We start from the raw sequence: 18,834 nt of genomic DNA on the forward strand, positions 1-18,834 counted from the left end.
CAAGAAAGGACATAGCAGGACATGACATAAGGTTACAGGGGTTATAATGACATGAATATAGGTAGGCTAATCGTGGTTCTTCAACAGTTTGCGTCTCATTGGATTAATACAAAATGTGTTCACCTTACTGAGTGACAACAATAAAAACACATTGTCTTTGTACTGCCAACTGCCTACCACCCAAGATGAATAAACATACTGTATGTGAATGACCAGAGATGTTACATTTTATAAGCTGGAACTACTTAAAGACATACAGTGCAGTTTTAATGACATCAAACAACATATGTCCTAAATGTGCTAAACTGTGGACAACTTCACATGAAATCTAGAAACCATGGTTTTTATTAATCAGTGAGCCAGTATGAGGGTCCGTGCTCAGGCTACAATGAAAGATGGCCGATGCATGAGACAAAAAGCATCTATAAAGTTCAATGGGATCTCACACTCAAACCATAAAAAGGAAAGAACCAAGGAGGCGGAGATGCAAAAATATACTTTATGTAATCAATGCTTGGAAGAATAGAAAAAGGTGAAAGTGCAAAGTGCTAAACATAAAAACGTTTCAGCTACATCAGCACTGTACAAACAAATGAAGTGGAGACACATTGTGCCTAACAGGTGCAACAGGTAACAAGTCAATTAGATACTGGTGAATAGGGGGTCATCAACGGCGTCTATAAATATACAGAATGAGACTAGAAAAATATAGATAATGAACACAAAATTGAAAATATTAAACAATTCATCCGGCCATATGAGTTAACTGATGCCATAACCTTGGATGGAGACCAATAGCAGTCAATCAGATATCAAACCACTTTGGCTCACCTTCAGTCATGGATAAATCTGCCAGTACGATCAGCCAGTGGCATATCTCATTCTTATGCATCTGCAGCAGAAATACATTATTGTTTTGCTGGGAACACATGCCCTCTGATCAACTAGATCAAACACACAAGGATGTTTGTAAAATGTATTCTGATTATAATTTTTTGTTTTCTACATTATTCCCAATTCCCATTTATGGGCTATAGCTATTAGTATTTAGTATGCACTGTGGTCTGTCACGTTCGTCATAATGATTGGACCAAGGCGCAGCGTGATATGCGTACATCTCTTTAATAGTGTACTAGCAACACGATACAAACAACAAAAACTACAAAACGAAACGTGAAGTCCTCGGTCATGAACACAAACCAACACGGAACAAGATCCCACAAAACACAAGTGCACAACAGGCTGCCTAAGTATGGTTCCCAATCAGAGACAACAAGCAACAGCTGATTCTCGTTGCTTCTGATTGAGAACCACCCCGGCCAACACAGAAACACATAACCTAGAACATACCATAGAAACACGAAACATAGACTCTACACAACGAAACTAACACCCTGGCTCAACATACAAGAGTCCCCAGAGCCAGGGCGTGACAGTACCCCACCCAAAGGCGCGGACTGCGACCGCGCCAACATAAACCCAACAGGGGAGGGGCCGGGTGGGCATTCCTCCTCGGAGGCGGATCCGGCTCCGGGCGTGACCACCACCCTCTAACAACCCCCCCGTAGCGCCCCTGGTCTGGTCTGGAGCTGTCTGGAGCTGGACTGGACATCGGTGGAGCGGATTGCTTAGGCTCCAGTGTGGAGCAGCTGACCGGTACCTGACCAGGCACCGGTGAAACGGGCACGGGCTGTGCCGGACTGACGACGCGCACCACAGGCTTGGTGCGGGGAGCAGGAATGGGCCGGACCGGGCTGACGACGCGCACCACTGCCTTGGTGCGGGGAGCAGGAACAGGCCGGACCGGGCTGGCGACGCGCACCACAGGCTTGGTGCGGGGAGCAGGAACAGGCCGGACCGGACTGACGACGCGCACCATTGGCTTGGTGCGGGGAGCAGGAATGGGCCGGACCGGGCTGACGAAGCGCACCATTGGCTTGGTGCGGGGAGCAGGAACGGGCCGGGCTGGCGACGCGCACCATAGGCTTGGTGCGGGGAGCAGGAACCGGCTGGGCCGGGCTGGCGACGTGCACCCTTTGCTTGGTGCGAGGGGCAGGAACAGGCCGGGCCGGGCTGGCGACGCGCACCATTGGCTTGGTGCGAGGGGCAGGAACGGGCCGGGCCGGCGACGCGCACCATAGGCTTGGTGCGGGGAGCAGGAACAGGCCGGGCTGGCGACGCGCACCATTTGCTTGGTGCGAGGGGCAGGAACAGGCCGGGCCGGGCTGGCGACGTGCACCATAGGCTTGGTGCGAGGGGCAGGAACAGGCCGGGCCGGGCTGGCGACGCGCACCATAGGCTTGGTGCGAGGGGCAGGAACAGGCCGGACCGGGCTGTGGAGATGGACTGGAGGTCTGGAGCGAAGAGCTGACACAACCCGTCCTGGCTGAATGCCTATTTTTACACACTCTGTGTGAGGCATCAGCACAGGACGTACAGGGCTGTGTACTAGCACGTGACACTGGCGCAGGATATCCGGAACCGAGGAGGGGTACTGGAGGCCACGAGCGTTGAGCCGGCACACTGCGTCCTGGCTGCATGCCCACCTTAGCACGACACGTGCGTGGTGCTCGCACAGGATGTACCGGACTGTGCCGGACCACTCGCGACACAGTATGCAGCGCCGCATACCTCGGAACCTGCCCAGTCTCACGCTGCCTAGCCTGAGTACGGGGAGTTGGCTCTGCTCTACCTCTAGGCTCCGCCAACCTCCCTTCCAGCCCCCCAAACCCGGTGGCCTCCTAATCCCCAAACTCGCCCTGTAGCTGCCTCCAGCAGCCCCGTCGTCCATGCCGTGTGCCCCCCCCCTAAAAATGTCTTGGGGTTGCCTCTTGCGTGTCCGACGTCGGCCCGGTTGGCGCCGCTGCTCCTCTCTATGGCGCGCCTCCACCGTCTCCTCCCACGGACGGCGATCCATACCGGCCTGGATTTCCTCCCAAGTCCAGGACCCCTGCCCGTCCAAGATCTCCTCCCAAGTCCAGGCTGTCTGCTCCTGGGCACGCTGCTTGGTCCTGTTTTGGTGGGATCTTCTGTCACGATCGTCGAAATGATTGGACCAAGGCGCAGCGTGATATGCGTACATCTCTTTAATTGTGTACTAGCAACACGATACAAACAACAAAAAGAAACGTGAAGTCCTCGGTCATGAACACAAACCAACACGGAACAAGATCCCACAAAACACAAGTGCACAACAGGCTGCCTAAGTATGGTTCCCAATCAGAGACAACAAGCAACAGCTGATTCTCGTTGCCTCTGATTGAGAACCACCCCGGCCAACACAGAAACACATAACCTAGAACATACCATAGAAACACGAAACATAGACTCTACACAACGAAACTAACACCCTGGCTCAACATACAAGAGTCCCCAGAGCCAGGGCGTGACATGGTCTTTTAAAGTATGATTACAAGAAAAACTCACACACAAAAACTGTATGTGGACTGTACGTTGCACAGCTTGCAATGACAAACTTGTATTCTGTTCTGTTCTGTTCTGTATAACTTACTAATTTCCCTTGGCAATAATGATCTTGTTGAAAAAAAAACTGGTGGCCCAGAAAATATCTATGGTCAGAATTAAACGATTGGCTCCATATCAAAGAGACAAAGAAAGATTCAGTTGGTAGCCCTATTCCATTCACTATTCAATGACTACCTGAGCCCAGGGTTTGACAGGGGTAAAATGGGAGGTGGTGAACATGTTCACCGCTGAGCTAATTGTCCTTGTTTATGGTAGCCGGCTGATCTGTGGTCAGGAGTAATCCATTCTGCTGCTGTGATGAAGATTACCCATCATTAAATGAGATGAGCCACCACACTGACTGTTATTCTGTTATGTAGAAAAGACCAGGGTTTAGATGGTAGGCCTATTTGTTTTCTTTGAAATAATCTGAGCAACTGACTGAGGCTGCCTGGGGCACCAGATGGGCAAGATTTGCACTTTTGGGACTATTATGTTGTTTCCAATCAAGCTTAGCTTAAACATAGGTCTGTTTCTGCACTCCTTTGTTCCGGTTATCCAATTGGCTATAGTGTGATAGTGGCAATGTCTCGCTCTCTTTCTGTTCATGCAGCTGACATGCGTAACCCCCCACACTTCCCCCATTTAACATACAGTCAGCCCCACACCTCAGCCGGCAGCGCCCCAGCCACCTCACACATCCCCTGCCCCCTGTGACGGTGACCTGACTGCCAGTGGCTGGCTCTGCAGGGGACACGTACACCCAGAAACACTCAGACAAAGGGCTGATGACGGCTCAGACGCAAACAGACATGCTCAAACACCCTCACACATAAAACCCAAACACCTTTAGAGTAGCTATTCTCTCTATGGTGCATAACACCAAATGCTACAGATGAAGTCACAGGTTGGCTATTAATATACAGACAGCCCCTGCAGTAGTGTTCCCATGTTCAGGTGTGAAAAGACAGAATATAATATACAGCAAGGCTGAGAGTGCCAATGTCCTAGCAACACTGCTTTATGAAGCTTTGGATTTTGTGAATGCTTATTATTATAATTTTTTTTTACATCATTAATACAAAAAATGAAAATCCATGGTGTTATTGTGTCCAATCAATCGACTATTGTGAATGCTGTTACATAACATTACAAGTTCAGACCAGAGAGCTTCATATTCAGCTTCATAATAATGACTTGCCCATTTCACTTGCTTACCTCTACCTGCAGAACATCTACAGTGTGCTACATGCAACATGCAAAAATGACACACACACACACACACACACACACACACACACACACACACACGTCTCGTTAGGACAATGGGAAAAAAAATCTTATTCTGTGTTTACATATCGGTATTGTGCAAAATGCACAATTATATTTAATGAGCACATTTGAGTAATATTCCAGCTATAGCAGCCTGAAACCCAGCAGACCAGCTACCGGGACCTCATTAAAGAGTGACACAGCATGAGGCTAGAGAGGGCAAAGGAATTGCTGCTGGAATTGTGAAAGTCTCCAATGAAAGCCATTTATATAATTATTATGGGGATACATTGGAGAATAGTGAAGAGGAAATGGAGGGAAGTTTCTCAGTACAGTATGGGTGTGTCCCAAATGGCATTCCATCCCCTATATAGTGCACTACTTTTAACCAGAGCCCTATGGTCCCTGGTCAAAAGCAGGGTTTGTTCTGCATAGAAAAGTTTTGGGCGGGCCGCCTAAGGATTTTTTCAGGCCGGTTATGTCCAAACAGTACAAATAATAATAATAATATTTTTTATTTTTTTGAAAATAATTTTCGGGATAGTAAAACATTTTCATTGTAAACTTAAACGACTAAAACCATATATAAAGTATGTGGAAAAGATAATGGAGCTATCATTTTTTAAATAAGAACTAACAATCACCAAAATAAAAGCTAGACAGTCAGGGAGAATTAAATAATCAATAAATGATCAAATCAAATCAAATTTTATTGGCCACATGCGCCGAATACAACAGGTGCAGACATTACAGTGAAATGCTTACTTACAGCCCTTAACCAACAGTGCATTTATTTTTAATAAAAAAGTAAAATAAAACAACAACAAAAAAGTGTTGAGAAAAAAAGAGCAGAAGTAAAATAAAATAACAGTAGGGAGGCTATATATATAGGGGGGTACCGGTGCAGAGTCAATGTGCGGGGGCACCGGCTAGTTGAGGTAGTTGAAGTAATATGTACATGTGGGTAGAGTTAAAGTGACTATGCATAAATAATTAACAGAGTAGCAGCAGCGTAAAAAGATGGGGTGGGGGGGCAGTGCAAATAGTCCGGGTAGCCATGATTAGCTGTTCAGGAGTCTTATGGCTTGGGGGTAGAAGCTGTTGAGAAGTCTTTTGGACCTAGACTTGGCACTCCGGTACCGCTTGCCGTGCGGTAGCAGAGAGAACAGTCTATGACTAGGGTGGCTGGAGTCTTTGACAATTTTGAGGGCCTTCCTCTGACACCGCCTGGTATAGAGGTCCTGGATGGCAGGAAGCTTGGCCCCAGTGATGTACTGGGCCATACGCACTACCCTCTGTAGTGCCTTGCGGTCGGAGGCCAAGCAGTTGCCATACCAGGCGGTGATGCAACCAGTCAGGATGCTCTCGATGGTGCAGCTGTATAATTTTTTGAGGATCTGACGACCCATGCCGAATCTTTTCAGTCTCCTGCCCTCTTCACGACTGTCTTGGTGTGTTTGGACCATGATAGTTCGTTGGTGATGTGGACACCAAGGAACTTGAAGCTCTCAACCTGTTCGACTACAGCCCCGTCGATGAGAATGGGGGCGTGCTCAGTCCTCTTTTTTTTCCTGTCATCTCCTTTTCCAATCATCTCCTTTGTCTTGGTCACGTTGAGGGAGAGGTTGTTATCCTGGCACCACACGGCCAGGTCTCTGACCTCCTCCCTATAGGCTGTCTCATCGTTGTTGGTGATCAGGCCTACTACTGTTGTGTTGTCGGCAAACTTAATGATGGTGTTGGAGTCGTGCCTGGCCATGCAGTCATGGGTGAACAGGGAGTACAGGAGGGGACTGAGCACGCACCCCTGAGGGGCCCCCGTGTTGAGGATCAGTGGCAGATGTGTTGTTACCTACCCTTACCACCTGGGGGCGGCCCGTCAGGAAGTCCAGGATCCAGTTGCAGAGGGAGGTGTTTAGTCCCAGGATCCTTAGCTTAGTGATGAGCTTTGAGGGCACTATGGTGTTGAATGCTGAGCTGTAGTCAATGAATAGCATTCTCACGTAGGTGTTCCTCTTGTCCAGGTGGGAAAGGGCAGTGTGGAGTGCAATAGAGATTGCATCATCTGTGGATCTGTTGGGGCGGTATGCAAATTGGAGTGGGTCTAAGGTTTCTGGGATAATGGTGTTGATGTGCCATGACCAGCCTTTCAAAGCACTTCATGGCTACAGACGTCAGTGCTACGGGTCGGTAGTCATTTAGGCAGGTTATCTTAGTGTCCTTGGGCACGGGGACTATGGTGGTCTGCTTGAAACATGTTGATGCATTCAGGAGTAGTTTTGTCATGGCATGAGGCCCCCATTGATTTTGTTATAATGTTGAGTCACTCAGATAGCATAAGCCATGGCAAGATGTGTAGAATTGCAGGAAATTAGCTTTAGAACAACTCAATATTGTTACTGCGACCAACAGGAGGGCTTGTAAAATGTTTGGTCGGCGACCGCACCATTGACCACCCCCATGGCCAAGCCCCCGCCACGCCCCCTCCACCTAAGCCCCATTTTGATCCAGAAAAGAATGATAAAAGTAGTGAACTATAAAGGGAATAGGGTACCATTTGGGACGCATCCTATAAACCCACACAGGAGGTCTTCCAAACCTCCCAGGTAATAGCATATAACGAACACAGCACAGCACTACACGCTTGATTCACTCTCTGTGGGCTTTCAAATGCGGTCTCTTTGTGTGTTGAGAAACTTCTTATGACTCATTCTCAGCTACGGTACATAAACATCTCATAAACAAAAGGTAGGCATATCATTTTGTCATTTGAATTCCAAGCGCTACTGTATGGATTTCCATTTGTGAGAAGAATAAAATGAATGAACGAAAGTGGCTGGTTTGTTTGTATTCAAGGGTAAGAGATAATTCATGTTGTGATATTTGTTGTATGATGTAGCCATAGAGATAGGAGGATGTCTTTACTGGTGGTGCAAATCTTAATGCTCACCATCATAAGGTATTTTCACATCTCCTTTTTTTTGTTTCACGATAATACCTGTACCTGTTGATGTGTTGAGCGTGGTGTCACTGAGGGAGGTGGAACCAAGTAATGGTGCAGTGTTGGTATTTAAAACTATAGTAGCCATCTGTTATTTAGCAAACAGTATCTCAATCATGACAACTGTTGGTGTGTAGAATCTACACTGTAGATGATGAGTTAAAGAGACTAGTATTCAATTGCATCGTACCACACAACAACGAATTGACAATGACTTCATTTGACATTCAAACTTCAACTGTCCCTGAAACTGTTGTTCCTTGTCTTCCTGGGCCCAATGTATACTCCCACAAAGTCTGTTTGCCTGCATGAGTAAACACATACTGATCAATAGAGATGAGTCTGTACTGACCTCCCGTCCCTCCCCTTTAATCAATGCTTAATGCTTTACAGACCGACAAGGCAGGAACCATTTCAAATCCTTGAAAAATAAAGTTAGTTAAACCTTAACTAACCTAAACCAGGAAGCCGAATGTTTAAGTATTAGGCATTGGCAAAGTCTTTATGAAGGTTTCAATATGATCAAATCCATTCATTCACGGTCTGTGCTTTTAGAATGCATGAGATGGATAGGCCTACCACTGTTCTATTACTCAGATTTGAGATGTGGGTCTTAGGATTGTTTCTTTCCACTCTAACATATTAGGTCTGACATAACACTCACTAACAACATAACAGAAGCTGATTTAGCCATATTGTCCGTATTGTCCCTGGACTGTTCACTCAAGATACTAATTGAAATACAAAAGGTCAGGTTCATAGAGAGAGAGAGAGAGAGAGAGAGATAGAGAGAGAGAGAGAGAGAGAGAGAGAGAGAGAGAGAGAGAGAGAGAGAGAGAGAGAGAGAGAGAGAGAGAGAGAGAGAGAGAGAGAGAGAGAGAGAGAGAGAGAGAGAGAGAAAGAAAGAAAAAAAGAAAGAAAGAAAGAAAGAAAGAAAGAAAGAAAGAAAGAAAGAAAGAGGTGTCACCTAACTGAGACGTAATGCAGAGGAGTCCCCTAAGCTGTGCTCTTTTGTACTGTCCTTTACTGAATTACGCTCTTCACATTCAATCAAATAATTGCAGTGCCGAACACAATAATGCTAATTACAGTTTAATTAAATTGAAAGCTGCTTTTGCTTCACAGTTGTATTCAATCAGCAACACATATTAAAGTGAATACATAATGCTGTAATGTAAAGCCACATCATAATAGATCGTAGAAACTCATATTGCACTAAAGTCTGATTAAGACCTTGGAAGTTGTGCATACATTACACTAAATATGTGTCCTTCATTAGCTGTGAAGGGGCTATATCTAAACCTCATTAATAAGCAAGGCCAAAAACAGGAAGTCCTGAGAGATACTAACACTTTGTTTGATGTTGCATCAAATTTTGTCGGTTTGTCGGTTTGGATGAATTACATGAGTGTAATATACAGTGCCATGAAAAAGTATTTGCCCCCTTTCTGATTTTCTCTATTTTTGCATATGTTTGATACTGAATGTTATCAGATCTTCAACCTAAACCTAATATTAGATGAAGGGAACCTGAGTTTACAAATAACAAAAAAATGGATAATTATTTTATTCATTTAATTAACAAAGTTATGCAACACTGTGGTATCTGAGGAATTTATGACTTTGCTAACGTTTTCAAATGGTATCTTGGAGGATGTTGATTCAGCTTAGGCAAGCATCTGGGGAGCAGTTTTATAGGGGCACCCCATAAAACAGAGGAAGTATGTTGTGTGGAGTCATGGGATTGGTCTGTGTGGGAAAACACCCATATCATGGTAAAGATTATAAATACTTGGTTGAGACAAAGGAGGTCAGACAACATATTATTTTGGGTCGCTGTTCTCCAGATGCCTGCAGATGTCTGTAAACTTATGCTGAAATCTTGTGATATAAATAAACCTTTATAATCAAAGTACAGTGTAAGCGGACTCCTTGGTCTCACAGCAAAGATTAGCATTATTCTTTATAAACAACAGAAATGGCGGCGAGGAACGTTTGGGACGTGATGCGTCTCTCCAGTGTTCCATTCATGTGCGGCGAAGTGACTCCCGCTCAAGACACCGGCTCATAATGTGAGATTTCTCACAATTTTGTGCGCTGGTTGGTTCGCTTGCTTATGGGTGTGTGCGCTGGAGAAATGTACCGTTTAAAAGACTTATGTGTGCAGATTTTGCTGTTATTTGCTGTGGGATAGGAGTCCGTTCTAAAAATTCAAAATTTGTTTGTGCTGGTAACAACGCAAACAGGGGGGGAGTGTCTATAACTATTGAATAATATAATGAAGGAATAAGGCCAGGGTAAATGTATACAAATTAGGCCATTGCGAATCTATGGAAGCCCTCTAACGAGGCGATCATTAGGATGGGCCGAAAATCCTAAAAACACGTTAGGTGTATTTAGGTGAGTCCTAGGGGGCTTGAGGTTGTGGTATATATATTCGGTTGCAAGTAACCGCTCAACATGTGGTTGACGAATTATATGATTGATGTGACCGCTCATCGACATGTCCGCGGACCTCGTGGTAGCAAAAATTTAGGAACAATGGAATTATACGCCGCAATGTAGGTAGAATACTACCTCAGAGGTCCATAGGAATGGGACGAGCCTCTTAAACTGTGTATGTATGTATGTGTGTTTGTGGAAGAGAGAAAAATGGTGGAGTGGAGACGTGTCTGAGCTGTGTGTCGACTCATGTTGGGATGGAATTTGTGTTGGAGATCTTGTGAGTCTCCGTGGGTGAGAACGTTGGTGGTTGTTAACTATATGTGAGCCCCCTGGAAGGACGTTAAGGTTAAAAATGTCATGACTCTCTATAAAAAGAGAACGTTTACTAACTATTAGAATATCATGAGCCTACAGGGAGGAGTTTTTAATAAGTGTATAGAGATGTTTTGTAATGGATAAGAAAATAACTATAAATCTGCAGATTAGGATAAAGGGAAGTTAAGACACTTCAAAGTAGGATTTGTGTTCAATGTTTTATGTGGTTTGTGAGCTCTGTTCAATGTTTCTGTTTGCCTCATGAAGAACGGAGGTAAAGTTGGCGTGTCTACTTTCTGTTGTTTAGCTGGGAGGGAGCTCCATCCACTCTGAAATCGTATTGGTGTATGAACTACGCATGCGCGTGATTTTATGACTTTAGAGTTACGTAGGGCAAATATGCCACTCCCCTGCCTGCACTGAGCTGCTGGGAGACGCAGACAAAGAGAGAGAAGATTTAGACACTAATAGTGTATTCTGGTTGTTAAATCGGCTGTTGTTTGACGATGAAACTGTTTTCTTGAGACCTATCGAATTGATAAACTAGAGATATGTTGACGGATTAAAAAAAAATAATAATAATGTTATTGAGCTATTTATACTATTCCTGAGTTAAGTTGTTTGCTTATTTCTTAGCGCGAATGTGAACGGAGGAGTATTGAATGGTTGAAATAACTCAGTGTGTGCATAAAATACTAAATTCTTGTCTGTCCTTTGTTATTCTGTCATACGAGAGACGATAAGAAGGAGGAGAGAGAGAGAGAGAGAGGAATTGCTGACGTGTACATCACGCGACAGGGTGTGCTGCAACGGATCCAGTCAAACTAAGGCCAGTACTGTTCTATTTACAAAACTTACCTTCCTTTACAGGATATTTTGTGTGCCTAGCATATTTGATGTTGTGACAATTTGACAGGGACTTGGCAACAGACTGATCAATTGATGTTATTGCATATTGGAGTTTTTGTGAATAAGTTGGTTTGATTAGAGTTGTGTTGGGAATCGAGTACTGACATTATTCTGTAAAATTAAGGTCATTGGGTGCTTATTAAGCAATTGGTTTGTGAGTACTGTAGTGTTGCTGGATTATAGGTCTTTCTTTTTTTGGGGGGATTGCTCTGAAGTTGACTACTTTCCTTTACTTTTCCTGATCGGATGTGGTAAGATTGCCACTAATTAATAAATTGGTTAAATAAATAAATTTGAGAAAAAAATAATAATAATAATTTTTATAGATATATTGATTGATTAATTAATTAATTAATTAATTACTTGTTTAATTTTTAAAAATAACAACAAAAAACTATTTTTTAAATAATTAAAAAAAGGGAGGGACCCATAAGCTATATAGTCTAAAATAATAAAATAATTCACAATAAAGGAATATAAAAGAGTTGTTACAAGAAATGGCGGACGGAAGACAGGGTGGTGCGGCAGGTGCCGCTTCTCATTCGAATGCTGTAATTTTATCTAAACCATCAGGTGTACGCCGACCCCAGCTAAGTAACTCATGCAAAGAGTTAAAGCGCAATTATGTGTTTTATCTCCAGTACTCTGCCATGATTGTCAGTTATGTAGCTGCTCTACTGATAATCTCAGTGCGTCCTTGCTGGGATGACACAATCAGTCTACTACCGGAGAATATTAACACCAAACACAAACACATTGGTTCACCGTTCCACGGGAGCGGACAGTACACAGCATACCATAATGTTCTGAATAATGGCCAAGTCTACCTCGCTCCTTATTCTACTGAACCGCTTAGGCGCAACAAACACAAGTCCAACATTTATCGGAAACTGTTAAACTACCTGTTCACTACCCTCCTGCTCTCCGGGGATGTGCAACTCAATCCTGGGCCCAACATCACCGAGCCAGCGATACGCACCGGAGTGGAGGGTGGTGGATGGCCTCGTCCACTGATCGTCGCCGCTGTGGAGGTGGGTGAGTGCTATGGTCCTGTGGTTTCTCTCGACTCACCCGGCTCCAGGATGGATTTTGACTCTTCAAACATACCAAAGTCGCTATATGCGATCCCTGACTCTGCTTCTGGTATGCAAGCTGTTTTAATTAGTTTCCCGCATCCAGTGCAGGCGGGAGGGATTGTTAATTGCGCTACCGAACTGCCCCTAATCAAAACGAAACAAAACGGCCTAAACCCAGCCGTCAGAAAACACAGAAAATTTTACTTTTTTCAATGTGTCAATCACTCTCGAGTCATCTGTGACCCACGAGCTAAGCCCAAGGGACTACTAGGGGGGCACTTGAACATTCGTAGTGTCATTCCAAAAAGTGATCAAATTCAACATCTACTCACAGACTCCAACCTTGACTTTATCTGCCTCTCAGAGACATGGCTCCATAGAAACTCTCCATCTGCTGCTTTGATTGTGCCTGGCTACAATGTTTTCAGGAGAGACAGGACTGAAGGAAGAGGAGGGGGTGTGATGATTTATATTAAAGAACATATCCGATGTAAACAAATTGAGTGGTCAGGTGATAATGAACTGGAATGCATTGGCCTGAACATTACACTGTCTCCCCAAATGTATTTTACCCTCATTGGAATGTATAGGCCACCTTCCACCAAAAGTGTGTTTTTTGATCAGTTTAATAACATGCTTAGGGAATGTGATTTTGGGAAAGAGGTCATCTTAATGGGAGATTTTAACATTAATTATGAAGACAAGTGTTGTAGGAAAACCCTCAAACGGATCACTAATACCTTTGACCTTACACAGCTAGTTAAAGGGCCAACCAGGGTGACTTGTTGCTCTAAAACACAGATTGATTTGGTGTTCAGTAATAAACCAGAGAGAGTGACTAAATCATTCAATATGGTTACTGGGCTATCTGATCATAATCTGACACTTATAGCCAGAAAGCTGTCTAAGAGCAGGTTTAACCTCTCTACTGTTAGAAAGCCTGATCAACTAAGAATACCTAAGAGTGAATTAAGCTATTTTGAAAATGCAATTAAGGGAATTAACTGGAATGATCTCTTGTCCTATGCAGACGTGGAAGCTGATAGTCAAGTTTTTCTATCCACAATCCAGACTACATTAAATGGTTTCCTAAAGAAAATCAAATCCAAACCTGGCCAAAAGAACACTCTTCCTTGGCTAAATGGAGAAATCTGGAAATTGATGAAAGAACGAGATTATTATCTAAAAATAGCCCTAAGATCCAAATTAGAGCATCACAAAATTGTCCAAGTTCAACTTTTCCCCCGATGCCTTGAGATGGATGAAATCATACCTTGAAGGCAGAACTCAGTGTGTCAGAGTGAGCAATGAGCTGTCGCCCACTCTTAGCTATGATGTGGGTGTGCCCCAAGGGTCAATACTGGGGCCCCTCCTGTTCAGCCTGTACATTAATGATCTGCCTTCTGTCTGTACTGGGTCTGAAGTTCAAATGTATGCAGATGATACAGTGATATATGTGCATGCAAAGAGCAAACAACAAGCTGCACAAGAACTCACTACTGTAATGGTCCAGGTTACAAAGTGGCTCAGTGACTCGTGTTTGCATCTCAATGTGAAAAAAACTGTTTGCATGTTCTTCACAAAGAGGGCAACAGATGCTACTGAGCCAGAAGTCTATGTGTCAGGGGAGAAGCTCCAGGGGGTATCTGATTTTAAGTACCTTGGCATCATACTTGATTCCAACCTCTCTTTTAAAAAGCATGTGAAAAAGGTAATTCAAATAACCAAATTCAACCTAGCTAATTTCCGATTTATACGAAATTGTTTGACTACAGAGGTAGCAAAATTGTACTTCAAATCTATGATACTCCCCCACTTAACATACTGTTTGGCTAGTTGGGCCCAAGCTTGCTGTACAACAGTAAGACCTATTCAGTCTGTCTACAAACAGGCTCTCAAAGTGCTTGATAGGAAGCCCAATAGCCATCATCACTGTCACATCCTTAGAAAGCATGAGCTCCTGAGTTGGGAAAATCTTGTGCAATACACCGATGCATGTCTTGTATTCAAGATCCTAAATGGCTTGGCTCCCCCTCCACTCAGTATTTTTGTTAAACAGAAAACCTAAACATATGGCAGCAGATCCACAAGGTCTGCCATGAGAGGTGACTGTGTAGTTCCCCTAAGGAAAAGCACCTTTAGTAAATCCGCTTTTTCTGTGAGAGCTTCCCATGTCTGGAATACACTGCCATCAGACACACATAAATGCACCACATATCACACTTTCACAAAATGCTTGAAGACATGGCTAAAGGTCAATCAGATTTGTGAACATGGTCCCTAGCTGTGTGTTGCCGCTTTCCATGTCTGTTGTCTGTAACTTGTGAGGTGTGGAAACACTTTGTTGCTTTTATGAATTTTGTCTTGCTGCTTTTTGTTCTATGTTGCTCTGTCTGTATGCCACTTCTTGCTTGTCCTATGTTGCTATGTCTGTATGCTATGTCTTGTTCTATGTTGTTATTGTCTATATTGTAATTGTTTTTAATAACCTGCCCAGGGACTGCGGTTGAAAATTAGCCGGCTGGCTAAAACCGGCACTTTTACTGAAACGTTGATTCATGTGCACTGTCCCTGTAAAAATAAACTTAAACTCAAACTTAAACTCAAACAATGGGGAAAAAGGACATCAAAACTATGAAAGTAATTACTCCTGTTGATGTAGTACAAAATAGTAATCCTCTAGTTAATGGTATTGCAAGGTTATCTGGAAAATGGAATAAACGTTGGCCTGACATTGAACAACCATGGCCAGTGGAAGGGACTCTTAACCCTGACGTCATCAACATAATGAAAGTGCTTCTGTCAATTCATAAGGCAGATCAAAAGAAAGGGAAAAAAAGGGAACAACGTAAAGAAAAGAGACAAAGAGAGCTGGGTGTTCTTAAGCTGTTTGAAAATGAAGGACAAAAACTGATGAGAGATACCAACGATAAAAGAAACAAAGATATAGAGAAAATTGTAAAAGCAGTGAAGGTGACAGAAAAACTAATGACAGAAGTCAGTACACATTTCTCACATACGGATTCAGCAAAAAGACCCCCACCTTATGAGAAAGAAGTAGAGTTTAAGGACGTCTATCCTCAGCTTCCAGTGATCATTCAGGAGGGTGATTATTGCATCAGAGATGAAGATGAACGAATAATAGAGAGAGGACAAGCAGAAACGACCATAAAAATGAATCCAAACTCCAAAAGTAAGAAGAAAACGAGATGTCTGGAAACTAAGGGTGGAGTGAGGTTCAGGAGGATGGAACTTGAAGATGATGATGATGATGATGATCAGAGTGATTCAGAAGAGATCATGGGTGGATATGACCCTGTGATCAGACGGAGGTTGGCCAGAGCGGAAAGAAGGGGTGATGGATGTTTGAAGAAGAAGAATACAAGATATTCCAGTTCTGATGGAAGCGAAGATGAAGACAGCGATAAAGATTTGGAGATTAAAGGTGCTTCATATTCAAGAGGATTTTATCCTACAATGACTAGCACAGAATAAATAGAAAGAGATATAGACCGATGCGTATCATGCCTGGATAAAGCGAATAATTTAGAAGAAGTAAGAGAACTGGAACAACAACTCGAGAAGCTGAAGATACAGAAGAAAAAACTGCTGAGAAAAGGACCCCAAGAATTGGAGAAAAAGAATACATTGAGGCCAAGGAAAGAGGGCACCAGTAAGAAGATGATGCCAGTGATCATTCGAGGACAAAACCTAGAATATGAGCCTTTGCAAAATACCGATATGTCAGATATACTTGAGAAGCTGCCTACTCTTCAAGATGGAGCCTATCCTTGGATTTCAAAATTGGAAGAAATTACGGTGGGAACACAGTCAGCCATAGGAGACATTAAGAGACTTTTGGCTAATCTCCTTGGGATTCCAGATATGGAAGAAATATTTCAGAGAGCTGGACTCAATAGATATGTGGGGACTGCAGTGAATGATCCTGAATTGTTGGCTGCAAGTAGGAATAGGCTGTGGAGAGCACTGAAAGATACGTTTCCAACAAATGTGCATCCTGATAACATTCTGATTGATCCACTAGGACAACAAGAAAATCAGAGAGCCTATGTGTCAAGAGTCCATCAAGTGTGGAGAAATATTACCGGAAATGATCCAGATGTGAGTCAAATTGAGCAGTCAATTTTGAGAGCTAAACTGCAGATGGGACTTCCCTCACGAGTAAGGAGCAAACTGGCAGAGGTGGTTGGGCTTGGAAGCATGACAAAAGGCATCTATACAGATCATATAGCCCATCAAGTGGATCTGTACAGGAAAAAGGAACACAGCCAGAAAGAACAGGACCAAGAAACTCTCAGAAAACTCAATCAAATACAACTGGTGGAGAATAAGAAGGAGAAGAAACAAGCTTTGGTTATGCAGAATCAGTGTGCACCAAATCAACAATCACTGCCACAGCTTCAACCGGACCAGTTCCAACCGCAATTGTACCAGCCACCAAGAGCGGTTCCAGTTGTTTCATATTCACAGCCAGTTTCTGGACAGACACAGAATTGGAGAGGAAGAGGACGAGAAGGCTTAGAAAGAGGAAGAGGAGGAAGATTTAAGCCATACTTCCAGCAATCTCCAGAAGTGTGTTATAGTTGTGGACAGGTTGGTGACTTTGCCCGTGAGTGCAATGGGCCAGGAGGAAACATCAGAGGGAATTTCAGAGGAAGATACAGGGGTCAGTCAAGATCATCTGGAGGACAGGTGAACCCCTATAGGGGCCCGGAGCAAGGATTCTAGGGGTGCCCAGAAGATCCGAAAGGGGGGTGTCAGCTGGTAGCATCAGGACCTGAAAAAGATCCAACAATTGAGGTGAAAAGAAACGGACTATGGGAAGTGATGATGGATAGCGGAAAGGCTTTTATCTGTGTTCAGCCTGAAGAGGTTACACATCTCACTATGTAAAATTAACTAATTAGGATAGGGATTTGAGGGAGTGAAACAGCTGATTCCTCTTACGGAACCAATTGAGCTCTGCTATAAAAATCAGAAAATTACAATACCCATACTGGTATCAGAACATACACCTATTGCATTGTTGGGAAGAAATGCATTGTGTAAGTTGAACTGTACAATAAGATGTACACCAGACGGCTGTCTGGTAGAAGTGCCAAAGGAAAAGGTTTACCAATTGTTGATGATGACAGAGATGGATTTGTCTTCAATATTCTGGATTGGAAATCTCAGTGAAGATTCTTTAAAGAAGGCTAAGGTTAGGAGAAAGATCATAAAGGAGTAGGGTTTTTTGGGAATCATATTTGCTTGAAAAGATTGACTATATCATAGGAAGGAGGACAATCTGTCTGAAAAATTATGTTTACAGGGGGTGACTGTTATTCTTGGTTACATTCCTACACCAAGAGGGGAATAAGATGTCAAACTAGGCTAAAAGATGCTCAGTCGTTTGCCAAGTCTGTGTGTAAAGAAGTCATAAGCAGGTGGGGACTACCCGATCACATATCCTAAAATTAGTGGGAAAGGAATTTGTGGATAAATCAGTGAAATGGTTTTTGAAAAAATTAAGAGAAAAGTCAGATTAAAAAGTTACGAAAACTAGGGTTGAAGTAACTCTGGGACAGTCAGCTCAGCTCCCATGTAAGTGCACGAGAGAGAACAGTGGTGAAGGGAAATTTAGAGTTCAGTGGGAAGATAGATATGGCAGGAGTTTAGATCTGTTAGGAGCAGTTGCATTGAGAAAGTATGCGTTGCTGAATGATAAGAGAAGAATGAAGATTGAGGGTGATTGCAGTATCTATATTTACAATTCCCAGCAGGAAGATTCAGGTGATTATAAATGTATTTTTTATAATCAACAGTTTGAAAGTGAGGGATTAGAGTTGGGACTGAGAGTTGATGTAGTGACACTAGTGGTGATAGATGGAAATACAAGTAAAGAGTTCAAAGCTTTAGGGAGAATGGATGAATCAACAACAATGACATCAACACTTCAGTCTATTATAACAACAGTGAGAAGCAATTCAACTCTTTCAACATTGACAGTTATTAAAGCTATAAATGTATCACATTTGATTACAAGGGAGCCAATTGCTCCAGCACCAATTTTAGAGGAAAATACTGTCATTAGGGTTAGGATGGGTGGTACAGCTCATCTTCCTTGTAGATGTGAGAGAAGGAATGTGTAGAGGTGATATTCCTCTCATATGGTGAGATAATTATGGAGAAGAAGTGTTGTTATCAGGACCAGAAGTAGAAGCTGTGCCCCCTAGTCAAAGGAAGTATATTTTGTACAACGATATGAAGTGGAAGAGGGTTATGAGTGATTGCTCACTTATTTTGCGTAATGTTACATGGAAAGATCAGGGAGAATATATGTGTACTTAT

General features: G+C 43.3%; 1 long non-coding RNA gene across 1 annotated transcript in view; it reads right to left on the minus strand.

The window, feature by feature from the left end:
• Positions 1 to 18,834, minus strand: part of LOC123484778 — a 130,231-nt gene that overhangs the window by 59,016 nt on the left and 52,381 nt on the right. The window lies entirely within an intron of this gene.

This window comes from Coregonus clupeaformis, unplaced genomic scaffold (assembly GCF_020615455.1).
Source record: "Coregonus clupeaformis isolate EN_2021a unplaced genomic scaffold, ASM2061545v1 scaf0458, whole genome shotgun sequence".
Classification (NCBI taxonomy): domain Eukaryota; kingdom Metazoa; phylum Chordata; class Actinopteri; order Salmoniformes; family Salmonidae; genus Coregonus; species Coregonus clupeaformis.